This window comes from Quercus lobata, chromosome 5 (genome assembly GCF_001633185.2).
Source record: "Quercus lobata isolate SW786 chromosome 5, ValleyOak3.0 Primary Assembly, whole genome shotgun sequence".
NCBI lineage: Eukaryota > Viridiplantae > Streptophyta > Magnoliopsida > Fagales > Fagaceae > Quercus > Quercus lobata.
The window spans coordinates 68911398-68926936 of NC_044908.1; the positions used below are offsets into that span (position 1 = coordinate 68911398).

A 15539-nucleotide genomic window follows, 5' to 3' on the forward strand; every position below is an offset into this window, starting at 1 on the left:
GTATATGATCATATCCGCTAAAATATGATTAACTTAGACCAGTATGCATGATATTCTTAAAGGTCAACAAGATAAAAGCATATTATATAGATTTTGTTTTCATTATAGTAAATATTTAAACATTATCCTTTGTCAATCTTGGCAAGATCGTATGTTCTTTGTTTATGTTATATTGATGTACTTTCAGATATATAATGTCAATGCTTTTGCTCGTAGATCTTAAGAATATATTGAAACTCTTAAAAGTAAATCACTATTATGGGCAATCAAGTACAAACTATAATTTTTATAAAAATAAAAAAGTACAAACTTTAATGCTAGGGACTTTCAAATTAGGTTACATAACTGTAGGGGCCTTTCAAATTAGGTTGAATGTTAAGAGTTATTAGACTACATCTATTAACCTTACAAATGTAAATTATACCTTTACAATTATTGAAAGTTCAAAAACGTGTATAAACACACTTGAACGTTTAGACCCCCAAATTACAATTTAACCAATTCGAGCAATATGTCAAACAACAAGTGTGCGGAAACTTAACATAAGCTATAATATGGAATTGGTTAAAAAAACTATCTAAGCCAAAACAAAACACAATCCACAGCAGATAATAAAAAGGCAAAGATAGAGAGGAAGGAAGATGCAAACACAAAGACAACACGCGATGTGTTATAGAAGAGGAAACCGAAGCCCTCGGCGTAAAACCTCTCCGCCGCCCTCCAAGCGGTAAACAATCCACTAGAAAATACAGTTGGGATACATGGACAGCAATAGACCCTCCAAGCCTAATCTACCCAGTGCACCTAAGCCCTCAAAGCTTCTTGCTCCAACGAGGTTGCGCCGAACCTTTTTCTTTTCTAGCTTCCCGGATTCCGCTATTAGACTATAGCATCAACCAATGAAGATTGGTTCCTTCCTAACTGCTTCCCAAAAATCCAAACAGCTCTCTCACAATAATGATAATGGTGAGAATCAGGTTTGATATAATGCCTCTCAAGGATTTGACAATGGAGAGGAAGAGAGTTGAGGAATTTGAAGAGACTCTAATGTATAGATTGTGGGTGAATCAATCTTGTTTTTCTTTAGGGTTTCTCTCTCAAAATTCTCTCTGGAAGCTCTCTTACAATCGTGGGTAAAAGGGGTATTTATACTGGAGTGGGAGAGGAATGTGAAATGTCAGGTTTTACAAAACAGGGGTGGCTCGCGGCTTGACCTCGTGGCTTGACTAAATCGCGAGATCCAGTCGCGAGATAACCGTATGGCCAGTTGTCCTGTTTTGTCCTGTAGTGCTCCAGCTTGCATGACTGTTCACCTTCCAGCATGCTTGGCACGTGTGCTGCGTCTGGCGGCTTGTAGCCGCGAGTCACCCGCGAGGCCCAGCCGCGAGTCTCTGTTTTCTTGCACACTCTTGAGCAATCTTCACTCTATCTCACTCACTACCCTTACATCAAACCCACCTAAATACAGGGTTACTAAATGCTGAATTACAAGCAAATTTGGCACGGAATAAAGCCAATTAGATGGTTGAATAAATTCAACCTTACAATTATATTTCGTGACATTGTGTTGAGGCAGAGTATTCTTCAAGGCGACTATATAACATCAAAAGTTGTCGGTTCAATAGGTCCCGGTATGTAAACGCTTTTGAGAAATTATGAACATTATTGACTTTATAACTTGAAACATGGTCTTAACAGCCGCTAGCTTTTCCTAACAATTAACAAATCTGTTAGGAAAGATGATGACAACAATTATCTTTATACTAGACTAGTAATGTTAGGAACATCTTTCTTGTAATTGTTGACATAATAAGTTGTGATTAGACTAATATGACTTTTATATGGGCACACAAGACACCAATTTTATTTTCATTACTTACAACGTGCTTTCTCAGATGTGAATTTTATGTTCCTAAATTTGTTGTTTTCTAAAATAGGGACTTCCACTTTGCGTGTGCGTGTGTGTTGGGGATGTAAATTTTGAATTTTGATAGCTTTAGCTTTGCATTTGCTGTTATATTCAAGATATTTAATTGATTCTCCAAGTTTGATATTTTAGTTCAATGCTTTGTAATTGGCACAAAGTTTTCCACACATTGGCCTTTTGCTGGTATTGCTTGACTCTAAGTTATTCTTTATTTCTTATTATTGGCATCTCAAAAATTTATTTTGTTCTGTCTATAATTAAATTAGAATAAATATGCACTAAGTTTGGTTGACACTTGACACCCTTTTAACTGTAAGCTGTCTATTGAAATCCCTTGACATATAATGTTGCAAAAATGCAGGTTTTATTTGTGTCTCTAAAAATTTCTTCTCCAAAAAAAAAAAAAAATTGTCTCTAATTTCTTTAGTGGGTCTTTAGTTCTAGTCATTTAATTGACTAGTGTCAGTGTGAAATCATAACTTGGTTTATTTCACTGTTTTAATCATTATTTAATGAATTTTTACAATTTTTATGGTGCTTAAAAGGGAAGTTAAATTATAGATTTGTGCGTATTATTCTTGGTTTGAGGATAGAAAAACAAAACTAGCCATATAGAAATTTATACAAGTCGAACAACCAAAACATAGGAAACATATATGGGGTGGGGGAGGAGGAGGGGGAGGGGAGAGGTGTGTTGTGAGCCATGACATATAGACAAACTATTGGAATTGCTGCATCTTCTACTGCTTTAAAAAAAAAAAACTCATGGTAAAACTGCCAAAAGGAATTGCTATATGTTCTACTTTAACAAAATAAATAAACAAAAAACATAGTAAAACTGCCAAAAGATTTTATAAAAGACAAAAGTATACTATCTGTACAATTAGGGAAGATAATGCTAAAAAACATGAAATGGTTTCCTCTAATCAGACAGACAATTATGTAACAAAACACTTCACCAAGTTAAGAAACAAATTTCTGCTCTCATTCTTTGTTGTTCATTTTGCTTATACTAAAAATGGAAATTAGTATAAGCTAAGGATGGGTGAGTGGCAGCTGAAGGTTAGAAGTGGAATTACGAGGGATATTAATAGTTCTTAGATGTGAGCCAAGTAGTCTAGTCAAGCAATTCCATAACTCAGCCGTGCTCTTTGTAACCCAATCACTAGCCCATGAAACCATCCCAGCAAGAAGACAACTAAACCACTGCATCCAATTCAATCTTGCATTGCCTACGATAATATGTGCAATCTCAATAAAAGCCACCTGCAGTATGAGAATGACACCCACAGAAACCCAAGGCAATGGGTTCCGATGAATGCTCTTAAACACATTCTTCTTCTCCAATTCCCTTGCATTTACTTGGTTAAATACTTGGCAGAGAACAAAACTATTAAAGATAATGGTTTTACTAACCTTATTGCTAATACCCGGGATAGTTTGCCCTTTGAATTGGAATGCCACTGAGATGGTAACTTGATAGAGAGCTTGAGACACAATGTTTCTCCACATGGCCTTGGTGATAAGTGGTTTAGTTTGTTTCAATGGCAGCTTTTCCATCAGTTCCTCTGTTGGTGGCTCGGTCAATAATCCAATGCCACCAAGAAGTGACACAACAAAGTTTGCCCATAGCAATTGGATAGACGTAATTGGAGAATATCCACAAAACATTGTTGTGATAGTGGTTATCAACAGCCCTGCTATATTCATGGTGAGCTCCAGTTGGATGTACTTCTGAATATTCTCGAAAGTACATCTTCCAAACCTTAAAATGGTGACCAAGAAACTGAGATTTTCATCACCAATGATGATGCCGGAACTTGCTCTAGCCATTTCAGTGCTACAAATCCTCGTAGTAATCCCCACATCAGCTTCTTTTAGTGCTGGAATCGCATTTGTTTTTACTCCCACCATTGCTACTATATGGCCTTTTTTCTTCAAACATTGCACTAAAGTGAGCTGGTCAGATGGGATTGAACTTCCTATCAAGATGATTTGATCAACTTTATTCATCCTCTCTTCATTGCTGAATTTCCGAAATTCTTCACCTTCAAGCACCATTGCATATGAGCAGGGAAGTAGTCCACACTTGAGAGCTATGGTTTCCAACACTGACACATTATCTTCTGAAACCAGAGTGATGTTAAATCCAGCATTTTTCAAAGCTCCTATTCCCTTCCAACCGGCACCGAGTTTAGTGTTGGCATACACAAACCTGTGTGACTGAACTCATGGTGAGGCAAGCAAAAGGTTCTTTAGCAGATGCCTGTTCAGAGTCTTCAGACATCATCTTCTTATTCCAATAAGAGATGGCAAGCGTGATTACAAAAGGTATCCCTTCCATTACTCCAACCAGCAATGTAGCAAGTGAAGTCGTTAAGGTACTAATCTTTCCATTTGGTTTCATCACAATTTTATCAATCGCATCCATTATCTCTTTGATTGCCTTTGGTTTCTCCTTGAGGTCTGGGAGGCTAGACTTAATATCTTCCTTCAGAAGCATAAAACGGAGGACTAACACTACAAGGATGAGGATAGATATTGAAAACCAAAAATTTGTGTGCCTTTGTTCACCTTGTCAATTTGCGCTGGTAATGGGGTCTTTTCGGGGACAGGGGTAACCTGCTTCATCAAATCACCCAATCTAGTGTTCATGCCCACTGATGCAACTAGCATGCAACCCTTTCCATCAATCACCTTTGCACCATAGAACAAAAAAGGGTTCTCCTCATTAATGGTGGAGTCTAAACCATCATCCAGTTTTAAGGATTCACCAGTGAACAAACCATCGGCAGGGAAGATATGGTCCCTCTCTAGGCGTACTAGGTCACCAATCAAAACATCGCCAATGATTACTTTGTGTAAACGTCCCCCTCTAAACATCAACCATCATTCTCTGCAATTCAAACGGTTTATGCTTCCCTGACATCCTTTGGGAATGTTTAAGTCGACACTGATTACGCAGTGAATCAATGACCACAAGTATGATGATGGCAAGAATTATGATGACCCCTTCATACCAACCAGTTCTCAGGCCTTCCTCCTTGACACCAAAGCCACGTGACAGCACCGCACACGCGAAGAGAAGCAAAATGGTGTAATTATTGCATGATTTTGGGAGAAATTGAAGGAAGCCTAATGCACTAGTATGTGTTGTGGACAGTGTGCAAGTTATGCCTCGAGAGCGCACATCTTGCACATTAGCAAGGCTGATTCCCATCTTTAAATCAGTACCCAAAGCCTCTGCAATTCCTTGGATGCCTCCAAACTTGTGTATGGAATCCAAATCTTTCTCCTTTACCATCTTGGCAATGTTTGCTTGCTGGAGTCGTACTTCTGCATCTCTGATACAGTTGTCATTCTCACCATCCAAATTTACACTTTCAGGTGATTCAGTTAAAATTTCCACAATATCCTGCTATATCAAATAGAAATAAATTAGTATTTTGGCCATTCTATTAAACTTGAATTCAGTTTTAGTTCTAAAGCAGAGTAATCCCATCTGGACCGACAAGAGTGCTATTTGTTAAACTCAAGGCAAAAATGAGATCATGAAGAGAGGAAGAGGAAATTAAAATGATAGTATTGCAGAGAATGATCATGTACATGGTGGGTGCACTGTATTTATACACACATAAAAGCAATAACAGAAGGGTAGTTAGCCGTTGCACATTCACACTAGTTGATGTATAACCGTGCACAACAAGTTGACATCACTTGATCAGATCTGATATATGTTTAGGGATATCTCTCTCACACACATCTTGTTACACAAAGTGTACACACAATTCAAATTTTGGATTAAAATCTTATCTTGAAGTCACAATTTCAATTCAAAAAACAGAATTTTGTGTATTTGTGTGTCACTAACAATTACCCAATATTTATATGTTTTAAACTACACGTTGTATGAACTATGAAACATGGTTAGAACCTAATTAAACTGTCTGCCATATGTCTCTTCGCTATTCGTTATACAACTTATAGATATCCATAGGAGAGAAAATAGAAGAAGAGCTTACTGCTTCTCTTGTATCATCGTCGAAGCTGGTAAAGGCACTGTAGTAGGAAGTGCAAGATGAAAGAGATCTGAGGAAAGCAAGAGAACCTCTGTCATCAGCTCTATGTATGAGATTTCGCTCATGCAAGCTCAAAAAAACTGCACGGCGCCAACGCTCTCTTGGAGGATTTCTGGGCGTTAGCAACACAGTTTGCTGAGACTCAAGGTCAAGGCCGGAGCTTGTTAAAATTTCGGCTTCTCAAAACACAACTTTCTGCACTAACAAGAGCAATTAACTAATTAATAGATACACAAAATAACAGTTAATTAATTAGGAATAAAAGGAAAAGAACTTTGCATAATAGATAGATAGACATACTCGTACTAATGCAAGTAGAAAATCTATCATATATAAAATGAAAGCTGTTTGTGAGAATTAAAAATTGAGGTTTAACTGTTTCAAAAAAACAAATGCTTGAAGTTTATTGTTGTTTGTGGTACTAGATTTCTTTCTTGTCATAACACGGTTCGCCTTAGTGTTCATTCAATTCCGTGCGAAGCTTCGTACGAAGCTTGTTACAGTGAGAACTTTTAGAAGCTTCGTAAGAAGCTCGTTCCACTTACAGTGAGAACTTTTAGAAGCTTCGTAAGAAGCTCGTTCCAGTGGTTCTCCTGGCAGTGATCTTGAAGAGGGAACGACAAATCCAGGTCAAGTAGAATGAACACTCCTCATCATATGAAGGATTTTCCGTTGTTGCATGATAAGTCGAGGGAGTGCCAAGAAGCCATACATCTAGGAGAGAAAAAAAAAGCATGACATAAAAGTTAAGTTCATCAGTTGGCTCTGATAACAAGAGAAACCAGAAGAAAATATATAGGACAATTCACAATGTAAGCAAATGCTGCGAGGTCTAAATAGTTTAGACCACAGAAAGTCAATTATTGGAGAAAATATTTGTGATTGTTATTTGAATTGAATCTTTAATATTGCACATGTGAAAATACCCCTCTTTTTACCTATCATAAATCAACTCTCTGGCTACAGAGGCCAAAGCAATTTGTAATTCTCATCCATTGCTTCATAACCTTAGTCTAGCAGATATAGTTGGAACCTACATATTACAAAATCAATTCTCTATATCAATACTATAAAGTAGAATAATTACCGTTGAACTTGCATAGAAAGGTACTAGTAAAGAACTAAAAAGGCCATGAACATGTATCTTATAAGCTAAGGATCACTGTAACACTGAATTTCCAAATCATGTTATATAGTGACTCTCGAAGTAACCAAGGCATACACTCAAGTTGTAATACCATAAAATATATGCGATATAAATATGTAGTGTGATGGATAAGGTGTAAGATGATTTTAACATTAATTGTTACCATAAGGAGTCTACTCAATCTCTTTTTATTGGACATGAATTTTGACACATTCTCCATTGAATTACGTTTTCTTCTTATATTCTTTATTCTTTAAAAATTTCTAAAAGATTAAAAATCAATAGTCATGTCATTAATCAAATATTTAAATTTCAAGTTTTCGTAATACAAACTTGATGATGCTGAAAATCGTTAGTAAGCCATACAGTACTCATGTGCTCGAGATAATACCTGCGAAACTAAAACAATGAAACCTTAGGAAAGTACCAATGTGGTATCGGCCAAAAACCCTCCGAATGTTAAGTTAGAAATCTTTTCACAATTCTAGAGTGCCAGAGTTGGGGTAAATTATGCGTATCTTTTTCTTGAGGGCCTTGGGTTCTTATAGTAGTGTAATACCGACCTCCGTTTCTTGCGTATGAAGGTATTTCCTTACGGGGAAGATCATCATAAATGTGTATATATTACGGGATCCCTTTCTTGTTAGAATTCTACTGATTAGGGTTAAGCGTGAGACACAAGTTGTTTCCATCCATGTATGGAGACTTACCATCCACATAGTCTAGTACCGTTAAGTCTACTTAAATGGATCCGTCATTCCTGATTTAATACTCTTCAATTGCCCCCTCACTCCATGGGTTCGTCACCTCTCTTGGACGGATCGGTGGAGTGACGGTTTATTGAGAAATGTGTGCAAATTGACAGGCTAGCCTAGGATTATTAATGCTGTAGGGGTACTTGTCATTCTCTCAGTGGCCAATCTCTTGGAACGAAGCGTCCCTTCGTCTTCCATGCCATTCCCTCTATATAAACCTGCTTTCTCTTTCCCGTTGCTCATCTTCAACTAGTAAGTATTCTTTATTATTATTTTTTACCTTCTGTTGAGTTCTATTGTCATTTCTTTGGACTTTGCACACCTGTCGTATATGTAGATCCATCAGTGTCTTAAGGTTTATCCGTCATGTGTAGGTGACAGATGTCTAGTGCGTCAAGTAACCAATCGTTTGTCCGTGAGGGGGCGGGCTACGATGAGGTATTCCCGTCAGGTCAAAACGACTCTGACACCTCAAGTGAAGAAAGGAACTCGTCAGCCACCTCACCTTCCACAAGGGATAAGGATTTGGACATGGATAGGTCAGAGGGTGCTTATGGCCTAATTGGTGTTGAACCCCCAACCCAATCTGTCATAGGCCCTGATGGACTTAGGGAGTTTATAATACTTTCCTTGTGGACAGTAAACAACTTCATTTCTTCCATTAAAGAGTTACACTTCAAAACGCTTAGGGAGAAGTACTAGATACTCGACCACATACCCCTTCGTCTGCCCTACAAATTAGAGAAGTGTTACTATGAGGGTGTTGAAGGCGTGGGAATCTATGAGCATATGGTGAAGGTAGGGCTCAGATTCCCATTAAGTGCACTCCACTGTCGCCTCCTCCAATACCTTGGATTGGCTGTCACCTAAATCTCCCCAAACGCTTGGAGGGTCTTCCTTGGCGTGGAGGTCTTGTATGGGGCTATGTCTAACGAGGCGTGAAGGTTGACGGTGGAGGAATTTTTTCATTGTTACCGTCCAACTAAGATTATTCAGTCCAGGGGCATGTATAGTTTTGTGGCCAAGAGCCTGTTGTTGAGGCTTATGGGGCATAATGCCCCTGTCTGGTATGCATCCGTCCATATTCAGGTCCTTAATTACTTTAGCTTTTTACCTGTTGTTTTTAACCATCTTCTTTTGCAGCTCGGGACTGTCCACAAGTCTCACTCGAATAGTGGAGTTTCTTGGAGAAAATTTTTAACAAGTCCAAGTTGTCAGAGACGTCGTGGGCTAAATTAGTCACCTTAGACACACTCTTTTTGTATTGTTACGGACCAGAACCTATAGCAACTGCCCGTCACTATGATTTTCAAGTTCGCCAGTGTAAGTCCGTCACCCAGCACTCTTTCTTTGTTTTAACATTACCAAACTCCTGACATCCGTCCACCTTTGTGCAGAGATGGACGCTGCCAGGAGAAGGGCCTACATTAAGCAGTAAGCTGCTTTGAAAAAACAAGCGGAGGGTCAGCCCCCTAAGGGGACGGGTTTGTCCTATCCGTCAACTAAGAGGAAACAACTAGAGAAGATTGACCGTCTTCCAAAGAAGCCCAAAACTGTCCACGAACTCATTGTGGGGTTGAAAGCTAAGACCAAGAGGACGGTCACTCTGCTCGGCCCAGGAAAGGGTAAAAGACTCATGACGAGCTCTATCCCCGTCATTGAAAAACCACTCGTCCTCCTTCGTGAGGATTCAAAGTATGCGCAGGAGCAGCTCTCATCCATCATCACGCTTGACGATTATGAGGACTTAAGCAACCACGCAACTGAAGCCATGGGGGAGATGGGGCTCTTTAACATTGTTCAGGTAACTACGTTTGTCCACTTTCTTTTTTCCTTCCCTTCAACTTGCCTTGTTACTAACCTTTCTTTCTTCAGGCAATGTTAATGATGAAGGGGTAGATAGGTCGTTGCCTAAACCACGAGATGGCGTTGGACGGTATAAGGGCGAAGGCGAGGTCAATGGAGGACGAGCTGGCTGAGTTGAAGGCCTGGAAGATAGTTTAGGAAAAGAAGCTTGCTTTGTCAGAGGAATCTAGGGGTGAGCTGGAAGAGTAAACGTAGTTGTTGAGGCAGGTCTTGGAGGACAAGGAAAAAGAAATTAGTGATGCCAAGGACAGGCTCCGTCAAGTGAAGGATGAAGCGATATGTGAGTCCCACGACTTTAACGCCTTTCTGGCGAAGCTTGGAGGTTCCTTTGCTGAAGGCTTTGACGACTGCCTCTGTCAAGTCAAAGTTTCTTTTCCGGACCTAGACTTATCACATGTTACGATTGATGCCCAGGCCCAGACCTTAGTTCAGCTTGTCCACTCTGAGAGCACGAACGAATTATTCGCTGATGATGCCCCCGTCAATGACCCTCATGGTGACGGAGAGATTGCTACTGAAGGCCAAATCAAACCCGTTGTGGACAGCACCCGTCATCTTGAGGACAATTTATGGAAGATGAAAATACTCCCATCCAACAGTAGTTTATTTTATTTTATTTTATTTTTATGTGGTGAAAATGTAAACTTTTTGAAGAACAGTTTATGTTTAATTTATCTGTCACTTTTTGTATTTAGACTTCTGCAATAATATTTAATCACTTATTTTATCCGTCTACTTTTATTCCTGTAGATGAATCTGTTCAGCTTATGGTTACATTCGTTCGCTTTTATGGACCTCAATTTTCTTATCATCCTTTGGATGAACTTGTCCTCTTATAGCTTGTAAATTTAATTTAACGTGTGGTTGAACCTGTCCACTTTATGGACTTCATAATTTTCTAATCATCCTCTTAGATGAACCTATCCTCTTATGGACTTGTAATTTTAATTCGACGTGTGGTTGAACCTGTCCACTTTATGGACTTCATAATTTTCTGATCATCCTCTTGGATGAACCTGTCCTCTTATGGACTTGTAATTTAATTCAATTGGTTGAACCCGTCCACTTTATGGACTTGTAATTTAATTCAGCGCGTGGTTGAACCCATCCACTTTATGGACTTCATAATTTTCTGATCATCCTCTTGGATGAACTTGTCCTCTTATGGACTTGTAATTTAATTCAACACGTGGTTGAACTCGTCCACTTTATGGACTTCATAATTTTCTGATCATCCTTGTTGATGAACCCGTCCTCTTATGGACTTGTAATTTTAGTTCAACACGTGGTTGAACCCGTCCACTTTATGGACTTGACATGTCAAATCACCCCCTTTGGGATGAGTCTGAGTTTATCCACTTGGACTTAATCATTTCAAACCACCCCCTTTGGGATGGGTTTGTCAACCTGGACCTGACATTTCAAATTACCCCTTTTGGGATGAATTCGTCCGTTTAGGACTTTAGTAATTTCGTAGATATGTAGATATCATACACGATATTTTTAAATAACTCCTCTTATTATATATGGTAAACATGCAAGTAGAAATTGTTAAAAAACTAAATAATAAAAAGTTAACTAGAAAAAAATAAACTAGAAATGAGGAGTGTTATATTATTGTTCATGTTGTCGCCTACTGGTAGTACTTTAGGTGCTTTGTGTTCTATGGGTGATTCAACTTTCGCCCGTCTAGTGTCTCTAGGTGGTAGGTTCCCTTCCTATGCCATGATGCGACTCTATATGGTCATTCCTAGTTAGGTCTTAGCTTCCCTTAGAAGGCGTCTCTTGTGGCACCTATCACCTTTCTCAAGACGAGATCTCCAACCTGGAAGTCTTTGTGTCTGACCCTAGAGTTGTAATGCTTGGCCATGAGATTCTAGTACCATGCTAACCTCTACTTAGCTGTTGCTCTTACTTCTTCCACCAAATCAAGCTGCTAATGCATTGCTTTGTCATTCTTGCCTTTGTCGTGGTTCCCTACTTTGTAGCTTGTAAGTCCTATTTCAGCCGGGATGATAGCCTCACTTTCGTATGCCAATCGAAACGATGTTTCCCCTGTAGGCGCTCTTGCCGTCATCCTGTATGTCCATAAAACACTTGGTAGTTTGTTCGGCCATATACCCTTTGCCCCCTCGACCCGAGTCTTGATGATTTTGAGCAAGGATCGGTTTGTGACATCAATTTGTCCATTGACCTGAGGGTGAGCGGGCGATGAGTAGTGGTTTTTGATCCCTAGCTGTGAGTAGAAGTTTCTGAACGCGACATTGTCAAACTGCTTTTTATTGTCGGAGACAAGCACTTTAGGTATACCGTACCTGCAGATAATGCTCTTCCATACGAAGTTGCTCACATTCTTCTCCATAATGGTGGCCAGGGCTTCTACTTTTACCCATTTGGTGAAGTAGTTGATGCCGACCACCAGGAACTTCAATTGTCTAACCGTTGTTGGGAAGGGGCCCATGATATCCATTCTCCATTGAGCGAATGACCATGGAGAAATTGTTAAAAAACTAAATAATAAAAAGTTAACTAGAAAACAATAAACTGGAAATGAGGAATTTTATATTATTACTCATGTTGTCGCCTACTGGTAGTACTTCTTTAGGTGCTCTGTGTTCCATGGGTGATTCAACTTTCACCTGTCCAGTGTCTCCAGGTGGTAGGTTCCCTTCCTATGTCATGATGTGACTCTGTATAGTCCTTCCCAGTTAGGTCTTAGCTTCCCTTAGAAGGCATCTCTTGTGGCGCCTATCACCTTTCTCAAGACGAGATCTCCAACCTGGAAGTTTCTGTGTCTAACCCTAGAGTTGTAATGCTTGGCCATGAAATTCTAGTACCGTGCTAACCTCTACTCAGTTGTTGCTCTTACTTCTTCCACCAAATCAAGCTGCAGATGCATTGCTTCGTCATTCTTGCCTTCGTCGTGGTTCCCTACTTTGTAGCTTGTAAGTCCTATTTTAGCCGGGATGATAGCCTCACTTTCATAAAACACTTGGTAGTTTGTCCGGCCATATACCCTTTGCCCCCTCGAGCCGAGTCTTGATGATTTTGAGCAAGGATTGGTTCTTGACCTCAACTTGTCCATTGACCTGAGGGTGAGCGGGCGATGAGTAGTGGTTTTTGATCCCTAGCTGCGAGCAGAAGTTTCTGAATGTGACAGTGTCGAACTGCTTTTTATTGTCGGAGACAAGCACTCTAGGTATACCATACATGCAGATAATGCTCTTCCATACGAAGTTACGCATATTCTTCTCCGTGATGATGGCCAGGGCTTCTACTTTTACCCATTTGGTGAAGTAGTTGATGCCGACCACCAGAAACTTCAATTGTCTTACCATTGTTGAGAAGGGGCCCATGATATCCAATCTCCATTAAGCGAATGGCCATGGAGCCGCTATTGGGGTGAGCTCCTCTATCGGTTGCCTGATGAGGTTGTCAAATCTCTGACACTTGTCGCAAGCTTTGACATATGCATGGGCATCCTTTTGCATCGTTGGTTAGTAGTATCCAGCTCGGATTAGTTTATGTACCAACAATCGTGATCACAAGTGGTTTCCATAGACTCTTTCGTGGACTTTTCTCATGACATAGTCTGCCTCATTGGGTACAAGGCACCTTAGGTACGGTCGGGAGAAGCCCCTTTTATATAGAATGTCTTTAATCAAAAGGAAGCGAGCTGCCTGAACCTTTAACTTCCTTGAAGCCTCTTTGTCGTTTGGCAGCACCCTGTCCTTTAGGTAGGAGGCTATTGGTGTCGTCTAATAGTTCTCAGAACTTATCTCCTGCACACTGGTATCATCTATTAATGATGAGATTTGGATGAAGGATAGTACCTGATCGGGGGCGAGCATGTGTTTTGCTGAAACAGTTTTAGCAAGTCAGTCGGCGTGCTCATTCTCCTCCCATGGGATTTGAACAAATTTTACTCGAAGACTTCTAATTCGATCCTTCACCTGCTCAAGGTACTTCTTTATCCGTTCATTCTTGTATTCATAGTCGCCATTAACTTGACTGGTTACTACTTGGGAATCTTAGTACATGACCAAATTTTCAGCTCCCGGCGTCTTGGCGAGGTCTAGCCCTGCTATCAAGGCTTCGTACTTCGCTTTGTTATTAGTCATAAGAAAGTCCAGATGGACCATGCATTCGATCTTATCTCCTTCTAGGTTGCGGAGTATCACACCAACTCCACTTGCTTACCTATTAGAGGACCCGTTTGTGTGGATGCTCCAATGCGGGATCTCTTCTACCCCTTAACCTTCAATAAGGGTGAATTTTGCAATGAAATCAGCTACTACTTGCCCCTTTATAGCCATGCGTGGTCGATATGTATGTCGAATTCACTTAGCTCGACTGCCCATAATGCCATCCGTCCTAAAGTTTCGGGGCTGCTCATAGCTTTACACAAGGGCTTATTAGTCAGAACGATCACAGTGTGCACTAGAAATACGGCTTGAGCTTTTGTGCCACACTTACTAACACAAAAGTGAGCTTTTCCATTTGAGGGTACCTCTCTTCCGCTCTTCGGAGTTCTCGGCTTATGAAGTATACGGGCTTCTGCACCCCATCCTCTTCTCTTATCAAAGCCGCGCTAATAGTGGCTAGGACGACGGCTAGGTATAGGAACAATTCTTCCCCTGGTTTAGATGGGCTTAGTAATGGCGGAAAAGAAAGATATACCTTTAGATCTTCAAATTCTTGTTGGCACTTGGCCGTCCTTTCAAACAACTTCTTTAATTTGTGGAAGAAGGGTAGACACTTATCTGTTGCTCTTGAGATGAACCTGTTTAATGCAGTTACCTTGCCGTTCAGGCTTTACCTCTTTGACCGTCTTTGGCGGGGCTAACTCCATTATGACCTGTATCTTTTCTAGGTTGACTTCAATACCTCTTTGGGATACTATGAATCCTAGGAACTTTCTTGTCGTCACCCCGAACATGCACTTTTTTGGATTCTGCTTTATGTTGTATGACTGAAGGGTATCGAAGGTCTCTTGGAGTTCGCTTAAGTGGTCGTCCTTTCGTATGCTATTTACCAACATGTCGTCTACATAAACTTGCACATTCCTTCCGATCTAATGCGTGATTTTTCTATTCATCAGCCTTTGGTATGTAGTGCCCGCGTTCTTGAGTCCGAACGACATCACTTTGTAGCAAAAGAGACCTTGGCTACTGACAAATGAAATCTTCTCCTAATCATCCTTACTCAGTTTGATCTGGTTGTAACCAGAGAATGCGTCCATGAAGTTTAGCAGCTGGTGTCTTGCAGTTGAGTCTACCAAGGTGTCAATCGATGGGAGAGGATAGCTGTCCTTGAGGCAGGCCCCGTTTAGGTCCTTGAAATCTACGCACATCCTTCACTTTCCGTTGGCTTTCTTAACCATCACCACATTCACCAGCCAATTGAGGTAGTACACTTCTCATATGAAGTCTGCTTCCTGTAATTTTTTAATCTCCTCAGCTATGGTTTTGTCCCGCTCCTATGTGAACACTCGCTTTTTCTGTCGGAATGGAGAGAATGAGGGCGATACATTTAACTTGTGGATTATTATCGACGGATCAATTCCTGGCATATCCTCATGAATCCAAGTGAACACGTCCTGGTTTTCCCTTAGGAACAACGTGAATGCTTGACACACTGGCTGGCCGGCCAAAATGCCTATCCTCATTGTTCATTCAGGCCTAGAGTCATCAAGGAGTGCTTCTTCCAACCCTTCGACTGGTTCTGCTACTGTCCGCTATTCTTCTATGCACATTGTCTATAAA

At 40.3% G+C, this 15539-nt stretch overlaps 1 pseudogene; it reads right to left on the reverse strand.

Moving 5' to 3' along the window:
• Nucleotides 1-2304: 2304 nt before the first annotated feature.
• On the reverse strand, nt 2305-7872 carry LOC115991013 (annotated as a pseudogene).
• Between the last annotated feature and the right edge of the window lie 7667 nt (nt 7873-15539).